Source organism: Cibotium barometz, chromosome 56 (genome assembly GCF_041138505.1).
Source record: "Cibotium barometz isolate CiBa-2024 chromosome 56, ASM4113850v1, whole genome shotgun sequence".
Taxonomy (NCBI): Eukaryota; Viridiplantae; Streptophyta; class Polypodiopsida; order Cyatheales; family Cibotiaceae; genus Cibotium; species Cibotium barometz.
The window spans coordinates 39,586,449-39,605,544 of record NC_141101.1 but is presented as its reverse complement, the minus strand read 5'-3'; the positions used below and the strand labels follow the sequence as shown (position 1 = coordinate 39,605,544).

The following is a 19,096-nucleotide window of genomic DNA, read 5'->3' as shown; positions in this document are numbered from 1 at the left end:
TGGCTATTTGATTAGCTGCTCTTAGCCTTCTCTCGACACTAGGCAAACAAGTGAAGAACGACGTCTCTTTGCTTCTGTTTCATTCGTTTGGTGCGTTATTTGAATGGTTTGGGGGTAGCTCTTCGATTTGCATGCTTTCTTGTGCCTGCCTATTTCGATTGGCTGCTCTCAGCCTTGTGGACAGTAGACACCACACTAAGAGCACTAATGTGTACATGATTTGTTTCTTCAAACTTAGTCAATGGTAAATGCTAAACACCAAGTTCTCTTGCTCTCATTTCAGGGCATGCTTTTTGCTTTTTGCTTTGTGGGAGTACATCGAATGTTTTTCCGCGCCCCCGACTGCTATGAGACATGCGAAGTTACAAAAAGAGCGCGGCGCTCACAGCTGCGCCATGGTGCGCGCGTGTGTACTGAGTTGCGTGCGTGTGGCCAAGGCAGACGAAAAAAGCAAGGGCGACGGATCCCTCCCACCCGGAAGAAGGCTCAAATGGGGATTCTTGCAGTATATATTAGCCCATAAATCAAAACGCACGCACGCACCCACGCAATCCCCGTCCTTTTTCTTGCCCTCTTTCTCCTCCATCAAAACCACGAACTCCTGCGATATCTGTGAACCGAAACCGAAATTTCTCTATTTATCTCAAGGCGCGCATCGAACGATTCGATTGCACCGCTGTCATGACTTCCTCGACTGATTGTGCCTCGCCGCCCCGCAGGTTGCAGAGGAGACATGCACAGAAGCGTTTTTCCGATGATTGGTTGGTCTCCGCCTGCCGGAACAAGCGCTGCAAGCTCGACTGGCCTCATTCCAGCACAGACAATTATATCCTGCATTCAGAGGTCTTCTCCTGCGAATCAGCCGTAGAGGCCGCGGCGTCTCCACCCGTCAAAAGGCGATGCGTCGGCGTTTCCCCGGCCGTCAGATCCCTCCACCGGCGTCCCCCTGCGCCTCCGGAAGAAGATCGGATGTCCAATTTTGCAACCCACGGACGGAGTTCCGGCGGCGTCGCAGCGGCGCGATTCAGAGTCGGCGACGTTGTCTGGGCCAAATCGCGTACGCGAAAAGATAGAGCTTGGCCTGCGAAGATCGTGGATCCGGCGCTCGTAGCCCCGCAGGGCGTCTTGCAATCTCCCGGCCGCTTCTGTGTGATGTTCTTTGGCCCTTCCGCGGGAAAGGGGCGAAACAGAGATTACTCGTGGGTAGGTTCTGGCGAAATCTTCAGTTTCTCGGACAGTCAAACATGCAGTGACAATGAGCCCGCAGCAGACTTGGATATGGCGATTTCGGACGCTATGCGTGAGAAATTGAAGCGAAAGAGCACCGGAAATGATGATGATTATGATGGTAGTGATGATGGTGAGCCGGAAAGTGTTTCGGCAGGATGTCCGACACTGCCCACGTCCATCTCCGTCGTTTGTTCCGGTCTGGATGGTGCTTATTACCCCAAGCTGCATGAGGTCCTTTGCCTCTGCCGGAGCTGCAATGGGCGCAACATGTTGTTAGGCATATCCAAATGGGAAGCCCACACCGGCTGCAGGCGCAAGAAATGGAAAGCCAGTGTCAAGCTCAAAGGATCCACCCAAACCCTTCTTTCTTGGCTACAATCCATGACTGACAGTGGCGCCACCGGCCTTGCTTTTCAGGTCTACTCCCACGCACAAGTGATCAAAGCCCGCCTGCAAGCACCTTACCAGCCAGTGGTGGTGAAATGGACACCGGAGAGGTGCGCAGTTTGTCGATGGGTTGAGGATTATGACTACAATCAAATGTTGGTCTGCAACCGGTGCCAGATTGCTGTCCACGAGGAATGCTATGGAGTGAGAGCTGCTGAAACAGGAAGTTCTTTCATTTGCCGTGTCTGCGAGGACCCAACCACAGGCAGGGAATGCTGTTTGTGCCCTGTGAAAGGAGGAGCATTGAAGCCCTCTGTGATTGCCGACTTTTGGGTGCATGTGTATTGTGCTTGGTTCATGCCAGGGGTCTTTTTCCAGAGTGTGGCTAAGATGGAGCCAGCTCATGGCCTCATGGACATCGAGCCACAACAATTTATGCAGCGGTGCGTGCTGTGTAAGCAGGTGCACGGAGCCTGCATAAGCTGCGAGGAATGTGATACGATGTACCATGCCATGTGTGCACTGAGAGCTGGGTACAGGATGGAGCTAAGCACTGTAACAGGACAAGATGGGTTCAAAAAAGTTTCGTACTGTGCACAACACAGGAAGCCCACTCAAGATGGGAGGCTGGTTATTGCCGCGTTGGAAGCAGAGCTCCTGAGACAAGCCGAAATGGAGAGAAGTGGGGCAGAGGCGGCGGACAATGACGATGATGATGCAACCACAACTCATGCATCAAGCAGTGATGAGTCATCCGACAATAGACCTGGAAATGATGTTGAAGAGTTGCAGCAATTGACCTCCCGATTCTGTGTGTATCATAATACTCCCCATCAGCATAAAAGAAAGCTTGTCAGCAAAGAAGCTGTTGCCCACATGCCTGCAGGTTACTCCTGGCATACAATGAAGGACATCCATAGCCTGAAGAGGCCGCCTGAACTGGGTGATATGCTCTCCATTGAAGAACGTCTGGTGCATCTTGAAAAGACCCTAAAGTTGCGGATTTGCTTTGGCAAATCCGCCATACACAATTGGGGGATCTTTGTTCGACAAGACATCCAAGAAGGGGAGATGGTGGTGGAATACAGGGGGGAGATTGTGAGGAGAAGCATTGCAGATCTTAGAGAGAGAAGGTATCAGCAGCAGGGAAAGGATTGTTACCTCTTCAAGGTGAGCGAGGAGGTGGTGATCGATGCTACCACGAAGGGCAACATAGCACGCCTCATCAACCATTCCTGCTCCCCGAATTGCTATGCCCGGATCTTTCCTGTGGGAAAGGCTGGGGGCACCTGCATCATACTCATTGCCAGGCAAACAGTCAAGGCAGGAGAAGAGCTGACCTATGATTACCTGTTTGATCCCGAGAACCGGAAAGTACCGTGCCTTTGTGGTGCACCCAATTGTAGAAAGTTCATGTGTTAGCTGATTGTTTAATGGGTTGCTCTCCCATTTCATCAAAGCTTAAGCTCCCCCAAAGTGTACATAATGATTGGGAACCCGAAACTGTCACAATGGCAAACAATCGTGTTTGTATGATTGATGATAGGCTAAGTTATAGCTTGCCTGAGTGGCTCGCTCGAGTTAGAATTTGGGGTACCCATTTTGAACCAGGATCACTCTTCAAAGAGGGTGCGGGAGTTCAAATTTTGCCTTCAAGCATGCAAGCAAGCCCCATGAATGTATAATGAGAGTGCTTATGCTCTAATCCCCCCTCTCTCTCTCTCTCTATGTGTGTGTGTGTGTGTGTGTGTGTGTGTGTGTCTCCCCTCAACGATCTAATAACAGTGAAAGGCTTTAAACGATCATCATCGGCTTATCCAGTGTCAGGGAGGAAACCCGCGTACAATGTATTTGGACCTTTACAATTGGGAAAAAAAGCCTTCAAATTTTGAGGTTAAAGGTTTAATAACTTCTAATTTTTATAAGGTTTTTATGTAAATACGTGCTAAAATTTACAAAATTTATATGCCACTTCTCTGAGACTAGGGCTTCAACCTATTTCAGTTTATAGGAAGAGGCATTTAAAAGTGCTCCTATTTGGGGGCATTAATTTATGCACTAAGGTCCATGAGAGTCTTACCCCCAGAGCCTTATAAGGAGAGATGGTGTTGATGTTGTTCGTTTGCATTGATGCATTGCTGATTTTGTGCAGATTGCTCCTCCTTGATCTTTGTTTGGAGGAGGATTAATACATTGGGTTAGCCACAATGATCAGATATGCGGGGTTGTGGTAGGAATACATTGGGTCTAGTTGGCTTCTTGGTAAGGAAATGGATTTATGGGGGGAATACACTGGGTTAATCACAATAATCAGATATGTGGGGCATGGTATTATACTAACAAGACTAACAGTGCTCTGTTATTTAACTTTTTGTAACATTTCTAGGTAAATTTTTGGTACATATTGTCATTATTGGATTAGTTACATGGTTAGGAGGGACGATGGGACATATTTTGGGTCTAAACCTAATGGTGGCAGGGCATGGTGCAAGTAGGGCTGTGCTGAGGTGGACTATGTTGATGAAGATTTCAACACATTCACAATGTAGGGATATATTATATTGTATGTGTACATAGGGTGTTGGCATCCGGTCTACAAGCGTGCATAGGTAGAATAGGCAGAAACATCTGTATATAGCGAATTGGTGTTACAATATGGTGCATGGGGTGGTCCTATTCAGCCTCGACGTTTCTTGGCAAAGTGCCGCAAAAGAGCTAGTGTGCAGCTTTGGGTTTGGTACCATGGGTGGGTCTACTTCAATAAGAGTGGAAATGTGTAAGGCCATAGCAAAAGGTCTCTTGGGCTTGAGGGGGTGGTCGACATGGTGAGACAAGAGAAGTGTTAGGTTTTAGGAGTTACTGGAGGTGACAGGATACAATACTTAGAATATTGAAAGGTTCCGGGTACTATGGACCATTTGTAAGTATAGCTAGTCAAGTGTGGACATTCATTCCCTTATAATAAAATACTTGTGATCTCTCCCTCTTCCTCCTACCCTCCTTCTTGCCTGTCCTTTTCTTGTATGAATATGATTATTTTGATGGATTTTTGAAAAGCTTAATGATTTTTTGCATCATGAAGAGGATCATTTATTGATGTAAAGTTGCTCATGAGTCATTTTGTGCTTTAAATAGCTTCAGATTACGATGGGTGGATCCTGAGGGCTTGAGTGGGACTATGTCGAAGAGTTGAAGCATAGTAGATACACATCTCATGTTAAATGTAATTCTTGTGGCCATGAATTTCATGGCAGTGCAACAAGGGTTGAGGAGCATCTATTCAGAGTCGGTGTTAATGCTGCAGCTTGTTCTAATCCGCCACCTAACATTAGCACTAAGTTATATAAGTATGTCGCAAAATTAAAAACCAAGGCAATATCCATGGCAACCAAAGGTAATAAATATCACCACATATTACAGGAATCATGCTCTCAAGGATGCATTGGTCAGGATGAGGATGCGGTATGTCCACAAGTGAATGCGTCAGTAGTAGTGTCAGAGAATGCGTCAGTTCAGTAAGAGAATGTGTTAGCTCAGCAAGAGAATGCTCCTGCGCAAATTGGGGAACCCTCTAACATGCACTTGACGCCTCCTATGTGCACTGCTATCTCAAGACAAAGTAATGGTGTGAGCAAACAATCTAGTCCACTATATTTTGCCTTTGATCGAACTACAACATTGGAGATGCATTTGAAGTGGACACAAGCATTTGTTGCTTGTGAGATATCATTTAATGTCATGTGTAACCCTGTATTTCAAGATGCGTTGTTTTGCACAGCAAAAGCAGGATCAAAATTTACTATTCCACCTTACAATAAAATGCGCATAGAGTACCTGGATAAAGTAAAGCATACAATGGAGCAAATCCTTGCATGTACAGTGCTTGATTTTGTGCTAGGCTTTGGATGTACTATTGTGTTGGATGGATGGACAAGTCAAAAAAAACCATTAATTAACATTATGTGTATATGTCCAAGGGGCACAGTTTTCCTACACGCAATTGATATTTCACTTAAAGAGAAGGCAAGTTCTTATCTTGCAAAACTGTATGAAGGGGCTATTGCCCGTGTGGGTAGTCCAAAATATGTAACTGTAATATCCACTTATAATGCGTCAAACTTCAAAAATGCTGGCCATTTGATTCAGGAGAAATATCCTAAGATTACATGGGTGCCATGTGCTGCGCATACATAGAATTTGTTTTTTAAAGGTATTGGAAAGATGAGTTTTGTTCAGCCAACTCTTGTAGAATTTAACCATATTGTGAAATTCATTCGCGAACATCAGTTTACTTATGCACTCTTTCATACTAAGAGTTATAAGTGCTTGCAAATATTTTGTACCACAAGATTCATGTGACAAGCTATTATGTGTTAGAAAGGCTTCTATTGGTTCCAGCTGCTCTACATGAAACTGTGGCAGATCAACGTTTTAAGGCGTGGACAAGCAAGCATGCCGCCCATACAGTGGCTGCCACAAGATGTGTCAACTTAGTGACCTTGACTTCTTTTTGGAGTAAGACGAAGTAATGGTGTGAGCAAAAAATCTAGTCCACTATATTTTGCCTTTGATCGAACTACAACATTGGAGATGCATTTGAAGTGGACACAAGCATTTGTTGCTTGTGAGATATCATTTAATGTCATGTGTAACCGTGTATTTCAAGATGCGTTGTTTTGCACAGCAAAAGCAAGATCAAAATTTACTATTCCACCTTACAATAAAATGCGCATAGAGTACCTGGATAAAGTAAAGCATACAATGGAGCAAATCCTTGCATGTACAGTGCTTGATTTTGTGCTAGGCTTTGGATGTACTATTGTGTTGGATGGATGGACAAGTCAAAAAAAAACCATTAATTAACATTATGTGTATATGTCCAAGGGGCACAGTTTTCCTACACGCAATTGATATTTCACTTAAAGAGAAGGCAAGTTCTTATCTTGCAAAACTGTATGAAGGGGCTATTGCCTGTGTGGGTAGTCCAAAATATGTAACTGTAATATCCACTTATAATGCGTCAAACTTCAAAAATGCTGGCCATTTGATTCAGGAGAATATCCTAAGATTACATGGGTGCCATGTGCTGCGCATACATAGAATTTGTTTTTTAAAGGTATTGGAAAGATGAGTTTTGTTCAGCCAACTCTTGTAGAATTTAACCATATTGTGAAATTCATTCGCGAACATCAGTTTACTTATGCACTCTTTCATACTAAGAGTTATAAGTGCTTGCAAATATTTTGCACCACAAGATTCGTGACAAGCTATTATGTGTTAGAAAGGCTTCTATTGGTTCCAGCTGCTCTACATGAAACTGTGGGCAGATCGACGTTTTAAGGCGTGGACAAGCAAGCATGCCGCCCATACAGTGGCTGCCACAAGATGTGTCAACTTAGTGACCTTGACTTCTTTTTGGAGTAAGACGAAGTAATGGTGTGAGCAAACAATCTAGTCCACTATATTTTGCCTTTGATCGAACTACAACATTGGAGATGCATTTGAAGTGGACACAAGCATTTGTTGCTTGTGAGATATCATTTAATGTCATGTGTAACCCTGTATTTCAAGATGCGTTGTTTTGCACAGCAAAAGCAGGATCAAAATTTACTATTCCACCTTACAATAAAATGCGCATAGAGTACCTGGATAAAGTAAAGCATACAATGGAGCAAATCCTTGCATGTACAGTGCTTGATTTTGTGCTAGGCTTTGGATGTACTATTGTGTTGGATGGATGGACAAGTCAAAAAAAACCATTAATTAACATTATGTGTATATGTCCAAGGGGCATAGTTTTCCTACACGCAATTGATATTTCACTTAAAGAGAAGGCAAGTTCTTATCTTGCAAAACTGTATGAAGGGGCTATTGCCTGTGTGGGTGGTCCAAAATATGTAACTGTAATATCCACTTATAATGCGTCAAACTTAAAAAATGCTGGCCATTTGATTCAGGAGAAATATCCTAAGATTACATGGGTGCCATGTGCTGCGCATACATAGAATTTGTTGTTAAAAGATATTGGAAAGATGAGTTTTGTTCAGCCAACTCTTGTAGAATTTAACCATATTGTGAAATTCATTCACGAACATCAGTTTACTTATGCACTCTTTCATACTAAGAGTTATAAGTGCTTGCAAATATTTTGCACCACAAGATTCGTGATGACAAGCTATTATGTGTTAGAAAGGCTTCTATTGGTTCGAGCTGCTTTACATGAAACTGTGGGGGCAGATCGACGTTTTAAGGCGTGGACAAGCAAGCATGCCGCCCATACAGTGGCTGCCACAAGATGTGTCAACTTAGTGACCTTGACTTCTTTTTGGAGTAAGGTACAAAAAATTCAAAGTGTGGCTAAACCATTTGTGGAGTTGCTACCCATTGTTGACATCGACTAAACACATTGCTATGTGTGTGTTGAGCATTGCTGCATCGTTAGGTAGTTGCGAGAGAAATTGGTCAACGTACGATTTTATTCATAGCAAAAGATGCAACAGATTAAAGGTAACAAGAGCTTGAGTGCTTGTGTACTGCTTTTGCAATATGAGGTTGCTACATAAGCCCCAATCCATTGCAATATGAGCATTGCTGCATCGTTAGGTAGTTGCGAGAGAAATTGGTCAACGTACGATTTTATTCATAGCAAAAGACGTAACAGATTAAACGCAACAAGAGCTTCAGCGCTTGTGTACTACTTTTGCAATATGAGGTTGCTACATAAGCCCCAATCCATTGCAACCCAAGCGGTAGAACGAGATATACTGCATGCTCCAAAGCAAACACATGACGTGATTGCCGAGGAAAGGGGAACTGAAGATGAAGAAGAAGAATTGGAGATAGACTCGAACACCTCTGAGTATCGGAGATCGATGATATAGCTCCCGTTTTACTTCGAGATGATTAAAATGACAAGACTCAGTACTTCAAAACTTTTGTTTTCAAACACAAGCCAGAATCAATTTAAAGACCACCAAGAACTTCAAAAATTTTGTTTTCATACACAAGTCAAAATCAATTCAAATAACACCAAGTAATACTTTTCATTACGCACAAAATTTTGATGCAGTTACAAAATTTGTAGTAAAGTTCATGTCTACAAAAGTTTAATATAGGGGGATCATGTCTACAAAATTAAATCATCGCCTAAGTTAATAGGCAATGGTGAAATGGGCCTATTAAGAAGATCGTTCAATTGAAAGTGAGGAGATTTATCTAGCAATGCTCCATACTTTTCTTCATAGCACAAGATCTTGGCCTCTTGTGCTCTTATGGTTCTCCTTAGCTCTTCGTTCTCTCCTCATAAGGCTTCATAGTCTTACAATAGTTGTTGCGCTATCGTACCTTAAGTTGCTAGCTTAACTCCTTCGATGGTAAAAGATTGAATTTTCATGTGCTCATGAGGTGTTAGCACAAGAGGCTTTGTTCGTTGTACTTCTCTCCCCTGACCTTGTGCCGCACCCTCTTGTGGTGGCTTATCATCCCAATTGACTTGCTTGTTAAGGAACTCCTCACAAAAAAGTTGCTGGATGAAGTATAGGGGAACTTGATGATTATTTGGCATCTTTTTAGTTTTCTCCACAAATCTCTCCAAAAGAATGGCAGAAAGTCCCACATGCTGAAGATCTGACAGCTTTGGTGGGTACATTCATTTTGGATTCTTTCGACGGGTTCTATCCATTGGTCTAAACAACTGTGTGTGCACAAAAGAGTAAGGGACTAGATTCTTGCATTGCTCCAAGCTGAGTGGGGGCCCCTCAAGTCCCTCTCTTGGAGGTTGCACGTATTCGAAACCCTCTGGTCCGCTGCTAGATATCCTTGCATCCTCGTCCTTAAAGATGTGCTATGCTTCTTTGTGGTCTAAATCTTCCGGAGCAAGAACTGGGTACGAAACTGTAACATTGGGGATGTCCTCTAAATCCTCCCATTCTTGATTCACCTCCATTGCAATGAAGTCCGGCAAGGTGACATGGTACACTGAAAAAACAAAATAGAGAGCTAGAATGATAACCCTTGTATTGACAATTAGAGACTTTCTCTTCATTCATCGAGACAATAGACAATCAATAAGACAATAGACAATCAACGAGACAATAGACAATCAATGAGACATTAGACATTCACTGGATAATGAAAAACATGAAAGAGATATTACACATTCACTAGAAATTGAATCACTTTAAAGAGACATTACACAACCAATATCCAAATCATAATTACTAGATTTGTTTACAAAGTACAATTGACTTATGGTGGTGCTCTCACACGCAAGCTTTGTGTGTCTTAGGAAACCTCTCTTTGGATTAGATGATAGGAAAGAAACTGCTTGGCACAATTTTGATATTACATATCCCAACAAGGAGAAGATATCTTGTGCTTTGCTGAAGGGAGGTGGATGCATACACAGGCTCTCAGGCACCATCCAAGGCCAATTTTGTCTGGCCTCTGCCTTTGCTAGGACAGTTTCTCGATTCAAGAGGGAACTACATGCTTGCGTGTCAGGGATATTCCATTGTGTGCATTAGGGCATTAATAATGTGGAAGATATGTTTTTGGAAGTGCGGCTTGTCATTGGGATCCTTGGCTAAACTCACAAAATTCTTGGGGGGAGCTCTTTTGCCGTTCCAGTGCTTGAAAATGATCATGGGTTCTTTTTCATCGCGGCATAGTCCAAGAGGATGCCGTGATGAATGACATCCACTGCGGTGGCCTCGACAGCTACTGCATTATCTCTTCCCATGTTCACTTCATCAATCTTGATTACCTTGCAAACATACCACTGTTCAGGGAAGTTATTGTCGTGAACCTTGCATTTGGTGGCGTATGCAAAGGTTCCCTCCCCCAGTCATGGTGAAAGGACATCAAACTCTATTTGATTTCATCGCAAGATAAATAAGGTAGGACCTCCGGACATTGCGGCTCCATGAAATGATCTCTGCGCTTGGAGTTGCGGTACCTGTGGAAGCAGTTGTGACCCCTGACTTGGAGTTGGAGTTTCACGTTGCTTTCTCTAGCCCTGTGCTATGCTTCTCTTTCTCCATATGGCTCTATATACTGTAGCTTTGTTTGAAAGGCCGGATCTGATCTTTTCTGAGCAGGAAAGTGACCAATGGAGCGAGAGATTTTTCCTATGCACCTTAAGCATTCCTTCCCGATTTCCCCATCTTTAAGTAAATGTACGTGTAGCTTAAGGGAGAGATCATACTGTATCAAGGCCTTCCATGCCGTGGCCACCATGATACTAGAAATCTCTTGGAGATTGTTGTCAGTTGTCTGGAGGAGCCGATCTATCTCTGCTTCAGGTTTGACACTAAAAACATTCCCAATTGCCATTATAAGTTTGTGACGTTCGTTGCTTGTCAATTGGAGTTTTTGTGCAAATCCCTCAGGCAGTTGCTCTGGCAGTTGCTCTGACGCTTGTGCTGGCACTTGCATAGGCTCTGAAAAGCTCATGGGTGATTCCAAGTATACCAGTAAACCTATCGAGATGAAAATGGACAATTTATAACAATACATAGATGGAGACATTCACATTCGTGCGTACGTGTGTGCATTAATATTTGTGCGATAATGCTTACATAACCAATTTGACTACAATAACAAACAAAGGACAAACATTAATACATGTGTGTGTGTGTGTGTATATTACTGCTTAGACATAAGTGCTTAGACGTTTCGGCTCTGCATTTCGTTTTGTCTTTGTGGACGGGGTGAAATGTTTCATACCAAAACTCTACGTTTTGACATGAAGCCTTTCCACCATGGATATACCTAAGCTATATAGTCAGGAGATAAAGAAAACTATGGATATGCCTAGTTTCAAAGCTATAAACCTAAATCTAAAGCATGATAGAATCATGAATGTTGATTTCACCATGCATGGCTATGCAAAAGCTTATCATAATGAATGGAGTGAAAGAGAGTATCAAGCTAGCTGAACTTCAATACACCCGTAAACAGTGGCACAGACGAACGACTATCTCAACACTGCCTCCCCCTATCATTCCGAGAAAACATAAGTGCTCAAAGTGCCACCCAAATCAATGGCACACTAAGTACAAGTGCTTGGGGTGTTCTAGCAACTAATCTATATTCTAGAATCTACGATATGGGAACCTTGAAGTACAACAATGCCACCTGAACCAGTGACAAAGTTGTACACAGGTGGTGCCTAAAGAGAAGAGGGAAAGACCCGGAAGTGATATATTGCCACCCGAAACAGTGACAGAGTACTCACATGGGTGAATACAAACAAAAACCTGGAAGTGCATAATGCCACCCGAAACAGTGGCACAGTGCACACAGTCTTGAAAAAAAAGAAACCAACAATCACCACTTGTCGCATCACTTAGCAGTGGTGAAGTAGGCTGCAGTAACACAACAACGTCTGATTCAACGTTGCAGTGACACTGCAATGCAAATGCAAATGAAGACAATTTTTTCCAAAATTTAAATATACTTTACACACAGAGCGGTATCCGTAACAATAGCGGAGTGGGACAACACATGCAATACAAATGAGAACAATGCATTTTTGAAAAATTTAAAATAAATTTTAATTTGAAAACACATTTGAAAATTCTAATTAGAAAATATATAATTTAAATTTTTTGCTTTTTTTTATCTATGCAAATGGTAAGAGAGAGAGGGACGATTTCACATTTTTTTATTTCGGTGCTTTTTATTAGATCGAATGGTTTTTGATCGAAAAGTTTTCGATCAAAAATGGCTCTGCGCCTACAAACCTTGGGCCTTGTGAGCTTTAGCATATGGCGCACAAAACAACAATTATAGTCCACTCTAGCATAGCAGCGGTCAATTGGCGACCAACATAAAAAAATCAGAACTACAGTGATGAGGGATTTACCTCCATCAATACTTTTTATTTTGTAATACAAAAAGATTTTGAATCTGCAATCATTTTTCTCTGTGCGTATCAATTGTTTTCTCTCTGCCTTGCCTGTCGTCGCCTACTCCCTTGCCCAGGTTCCATCATTCATTTGAGAGAGAGAGAAAGATAGAAATCAGCAGTGATTAGGGAGATTGATGCCGCGGATGGGCAACCCTTGTGTAACGTACAAGACAACATGACCATCTCCATCTCCGACTTTTTGTGCTTGGGCTGGACGAAGAGCATGGTTAACCCCGACCTGTTCAGGCTTCGAACGAAGTGATCAACGGTTGCAGTGCTTAATTTATTTATTTTACTCTTAACAAAGGTTATCCCAACTTCCCTTTATTAATTAATCAATTTTGATTTTTCGCTCATTGTAGGGCCCTATTGCTATTCACAGTAGAGTGATTAAAGGGAAGTTGGGATAACCTCCTATTCACTCTCCTATTCGTTGGAACTCTTTGCACTTGTATTTGACATTTTGGTGTGCGTAGCCGCATGTGTTTTCCCCCTTATCCTACCTTTCGGGCATCCATACCTCCTTTGGTGTGACCTATTGGTGCAAGGTCCTTGAGCATGATGATGATTTTGTTCTCTTTTCTTTTCATACTCCAAGAGGTTTGCATCTTTATGTAGATTGCTCCTTTGGCACCTGATAATTTCCTTAGGCTATTAGTGACCTTTGTGTGGTCACCCATCCCTACGTAGCTAGACCACTGTTTAGCTTTCGGCTTCTTCTCGACTTAGGGATTCACACCTGTTGAAATGTCAAGCTCGTATACAGCTGGAGGATAGCACATGGGTGCTGACAAAGTGACAGTATGGTAGATAGATATCGTGTGGTGTGTTTATGACCGCGTCCAGCTGGTCATGTGTGGTGTGGACATTACATTAGGTTTACTTTGTAGTGTGGACATAACACTATGTTGTGTTCTCCTTTGTGTGTGTGAGAGAGATGATGACTATGGCTTCTCTCCTTCTTTATGATTGATGGATATGGATTAGGGTTTGCTTCTCTTGTGTGTGCTCCCTCCTGCTTCTGTTTTTTATCATGGTATCAGAGCATGGTGCTCAACATTAGGGTTTGTGAGTGAGTGAGAGAAGAGGGAAGAAGAAGATTGAAGAAAAAGCTGTGAAGGAAGCCATTGGAGCTTGGAGCAAAGGAGAAGCTGTGGTGCACACACCGGCATCAGATCTGAGAGCTAAGGACCATTGGTAAGTGTAGCAAGACCCCCTCTGCGGATTGCAGGTATCAAGAGCAAGTGTAAGAGAAGATTAAAGGTGCAAAAGCAAGCAGAAAATTTCTGTTTTGAAGCTTTAATGGAAAGCTTATGGAGTGTGTCTTGGCAAATGTATTGGATCAAATGCAAAGCAAACATTGAGGCTCTCATGTATTGTGAATGAACACATGTATTAGCAACTTTGGGGCAAGTCATTGCATGGAAATTGATGCATTACAGGCAATTTGTGAAGGAAAAAATTTTGATTTTTTGGACTCTACAAAAACAGAGAACATATGCCCGTCGAATGCGGAAGATTGAAGCAAAATTGAGCCAAACCCCTTATACCCATGTTAGATTAGGTCATAACTAAGAGGCCTATCATGTCAATGGTGTAATGCCCTCTCCCCAGAACCCCTACAAGCAGGCGGCGTGCTTTTTTGCAGATTCTTGGACAGTTTTCATCATTTTCAATCATATTTGATCATTACAAGGTCTTTTCATGAGGTTGAAGTCACTTGGAGCTTAGCAAATACTTGTTTGGAGCTGACATTAACATTTGGGAAGCTTACTTGAAGGATTTGGAGCTCATTCAACTCAATAACCAGTCATTAGCAAAATTACAGAACTGTGTTGCAGAAACAGAGCTTCACTAATGCAAGCATTAATCTCTACCTGTTGAGAATTGGACTAATTCCTTTGGTAAAGATTCTAGAGCAATTTATGTGAGTGCTGGTACCTGACATGAGCAGAAATAGCAGACCAGAGAGTCGGTAAAATTGGTGGTTCTCTTTCATCTTGAAGAAATTGATCAAACCCTCTTAGGTTTAGTTGGAGCAATGTGTTGGAAAGCCAATGCAAGTTGAATCATTGCATTTGGACAAGATTTGAAGGATTTAGAGCATAATCTTTGACTAGTTACTGGTGATGGCGAGAAAAAACCAGAAAATTCAACTTTACCCCTTTTCAATTTTGATGATACAAATGAAGTTCTTATGCAACATGAAGTCATTTGTGGTGTGAATGCATATGTATAGCACATATTGAGCTTGGTTCATAATCATTTGGAGCTTTGGAAAGCATCGGGAAGAGTGTTACATCAAGGTACATCACAGGTATTCAAAATGGGAGATGGCCCAGTACAAATTGTTGGAGAGAAGCTTGACAGAACTAACTTCCAAGTGTGGAAGTTTCGAATGAAGAGTTTTTTGAAAGGCAAAGGATTGTGGAGCCTTGTATCGGATGAAGACCCAGAGCCATTCCTACCTCCTCAACCAAATAATGCTCAGTTGTTGCTGGCTCACAAGCAATGGGTAGAGCGGTCTTCGAAAGTATTGCATTATTTTTCAATATGTGTAACAGATGCCTTGCTTATTCACATCCAAGATGCAGATACACCGAAAGAAGCATGGGGTATATTGTGCCGAATGTATGAGACAGACACTGGTGCAAGGAAGATACAACTAAAGCAACAGATTCACAGTGTAACACGAAGGAATAGGAGTATACATGAGTATGTTCAGGAAATCAAGGGTTATGCAGATTCCTTGTCATCAATCCATGCCCCAATGGATGATGATGATTTGGTTGCCTCTCACATTGCGTGGTTTAGGCAAAGAATACAAATCTTTTGATACTTCCATCTCAGTAAGGTTGGGAGGAATGCCGGACTTTAATGAGCTTGTGTCATTGCTCATTGTGGAAGAATTAAAGCTTGGACTTGGTGGTATGAGTCTTACAGGTGGTGCATCCTCATCCAGTAATGATGAGCATGCAAGGAATCAGGCTTTTTACTCATCTAGAGGCTTTCGAGGCAGGGGGAGATTTACCCCTCGAGGTCGTGGAGGACGTGGTTGGAATGACAGGTCTACTCAACCACAATCAAATCAGAATTTTCAAAATTCACAGTCATCATTTGGATCACGTGGAGGTCGTGGATTTCAATCCCATAGGGGGAGAGTTGGAACAGGTGCTCGTGGTAGAGGACGATGGCAAGGTCCTCAACAAAATTTGAATGGGATTGAATGTCACTATTGTGGCAAACTTGGACATATGGCAAAAGATTGTTACAAAAAGCAGAATGATGTCAGGAATGGAAGACCACAACATGGAAATTATGCATCTACTAGTAACAATGATGGGAGTTCAAATCATCTTTTTGCAATGAAGCATATTATGGGGACAATGGATTCTCAGAATGCTGGAGATGAGTCATGGTATATGGATTCAGGTGCCTCAAACCACATGACATGTCATGGTGAGTGGTTTGAGAAGATGCAACCATTGGGTACAAATGGTTATATGGTCACAGGAGATGATACTCAGCATCTTAAAACACATGTTGGCAGTGTGCCGTTGAGGATGCATGATGGAAATGTGAAAAATATGTCAGAGGTACTATATGTACGATCTATTACAAAGAATTTGGCATCAGTAGGCCAAATGGTTGAGCAGGGACTACAAGTAAGATTCAATGAGAATGGCTGTTTTGTGGAAGACTTTAAGCATGGCTGTAGATTGATTGCCAAGGGCAAGAAGGAAGGAAGGTTGTTCAAATTGGATGCAGGCATACCAGAATTGAGCTCAGCCATGTTTTCAAAGAGCAATGGGATTGTGCAGGACATTGACATGTGGCATAAGAGGATTGGACATGTCAATATACAGAGATTAAAGAACATGCAAACAAGAGGCATTGTCAGTGGATTGCCTAGATTCAAATATGATGGACATATGCATGTTTGTGAAGCCTGTCAGTTTGGAAAGCAGGCAAGGTTGAGGTTTCCTAGAGAAGGAAATATGAGTAACAGGCCACTTGAGATAGTACACAGTGATGTATGGGGCCCTGCACAAAATCCATCTATCAAAGGCAGTCTATACTATGTGACATTTATAGATGATTTCAGCAGGATGACATGGATATACTTTCTGAGAGAGAAGAGTGAAGTGCTGGAAAAGTTCATGGATTTCAAAGCTCTTGTAGAAAAGCAATATGGCTGCTGGATTAAATGTTTGAGAACAGATGGAGGTGGTGAATACACCTCAAAAGCTTTTGAGCATTTCTTGAGGAAGCATGGGATAAGAAGACAGTTGACATGCAGGTATACACCTCACCAGAATGGTGTGGCTGAGAGAAAGAATAGAGTCATATGTGAAGTGGCAAGGGCCATGCTCAATGAAAAGAGCATGCCAGATTACTATTGGGCAGAAGCATGTGCTACTGCAGTGTATATCCTGAACAAAACACCTACAGCAGCCATTCACGGAAGCACGCCAGAGATGCGGCTTACAGGTTACAGGCCAGACATTGGACATCTCAAAGTCTTTGGATGCGTAGCTTATGTCCATGTGCATGATGAAAGAAGACGGAAGTTGGATCCTAAGGCAGAGAAATGTGTATTTGTTGGATGCACAGGATCGAAAGGCCTACAAATGTTATAACCCTCAAACTAGACAAGTAGTCACATCTCACGAGATGTGGTGTTTGATGAGCTTGCTAGTTGGTACAAAGAAAAAGATGAGGGAGTCATTGACTCACTTGAGGCAGATGTGCCTGTGAACTTGCCACAAGCAAGTTCTAGTTCTACTACTATGTCTGGGCCAGCAGCTGAGAGTAGCAGTATACGTCCATGGTCAGGACGTTTGAGGCATGAGAGTGTGAGCACTGGGAGTAGTGCTATGGATAAAGGCAAGAAGAAAGTCAAAGGAATTGGAATCACGGGTTATGAGTCATCTAGTTCTGAGAGTTTGGATGAGGAGCTCGGCATACCTGTTTTACGCACACCTGGTGCTAGGCAGGACAGATATGTGCCACCACATGCTAGAGTTACAGGTGTACAGAGTGACCCGCATGCATTGCGGAGATCCCAGAGAGTCAGATATCCAGTTGAAAGATTGACATATCGAGATTTTGCTATGCACTATGCATACATGACATCTATGGTAAAGCATGTGGAACCTACATGCTATACAGAGGCTATTGGAGAGCATGTATGGGAGAAAGCCATGGATGAAGAGATGGATGCTTTGGACCAAAATGATACATGGGAATTGGCGGAGTTACCTCAAGGAAAGAATGCAATTGGTTGCAAATGGGTGTATAAGGTAAAGTGCAAGTCAGATGGTAGCCTAGAGAGACATAAGGCAAGGCTGGTCGCTAAAGGATATGCACAAACTTATGGTCTTGATTATGATGAAACTTTCAGCCCAGTGGCTAAGATGGCTACAGTGAGGTCTATCATTGCACTAGCAGCACAAAAAGGTTGGGCTTTACATCAAATGGATGTAAAAAATGCTTTCTTGAATGGTGAACTACAAGAAGAGGTGTACATGGAACAGCCAGAAGGATATGTACATCCAAACTATCCTACTTTTGTTTGCAGGTTAAAGAAAGCAATCTATGGTTTGAAGCAAGCACCTCGTGCTTGGAGTGACAAGATCAGCAGATATCTTGTCAGTATTGGATTTGTGGTTGGAAATGCAGACTCTTCACTTTATGTGAAGAAGACGCATGATGGTATCGTGATGATAGTCATTTATGTTGATGATTTGATTATCACAGGTGATTGTGGGAAAGGCATTGATGAGGTTAAGGCCTCTTTATGCAATGAGTTTGATATGAAAGACCTTGGTGATTTAAGGTTCTTTCTTGGCATTGAGGTGATTAGAACAAGCAAGGGTATATGGTTGGTGCAAAGGCAATATGCACTTGACATGCTGGCAAAGTATGGTATGAAAGCATGCAAACCAATGTTGACACCATTAGAGCAAAACATGAAGCTTAGGGCTGATTTGGGTGATGAGCTTGATGATATCACCATGTACAGGAAAATGGTTGGTAGCCTTATCTACATGACCATTACGAGGCCAGATCTCAGTTATGCAGTTGGTTTGGTGAGTCAGTTTATGCAGAGTCCTCGTAAACCTCACTTGGATGCTGTGAGACGTATTCTGAGATACGTCAAAACTACCATGCATTATGGTCTTTTCTATGAGGCAGGAAAAGACATGCATGTCTATGGATATACATATGCAGATTGGGCCGGTAGTGCATATGACAGGAGGTCTACCAGTGGCTATGTTTTCAGCCTTGGTAGTGGAGCTGTGAGTTGGAGCAGTAAAAAGCAACCTACAGTTGCTTTATCTACCACACAGAGGCAGAGTATCGTGGAGCAGCCATAGCTGCATGTGAGGCTATGTGGTTGAAGAAGTTACTAGATGATGTCAGGTTACAGAGTGATATGAGAGTTGTCATTCATTGTGACAACATGAGTAGTATTCAGCTTGCTAGCAACCCAGTTTATCATGCCAGGACCAAACATATTGAGGTCCACTATCACTTCATCAGAGAGAAAGTGCTAGATGGGCA

The 19,096-nt window shown here is 42.6% G+C and overlaps 1 pseudogene across 1 annotated transcript; it reads left to right on the top strand.

Moving 5' to 3' along the window:
• The first annotated feature begins 216 nt into the window (after positions 1–216).
• LOC147607210 (histone-lysine N-methyltransferase ATX5 pseudogene) lies at positions 217–3,503 on the top strand (annotated as a pseudogene). Its single transcript, XR_015264842.1, has one exon. The product of XR_015264842.1 is annotated as a histone-lysine N-methyltransferase ATX5 pseudogene (transcript).
• Positions 3,504–19,096: the final 15,593 nt, after the last annotated feature.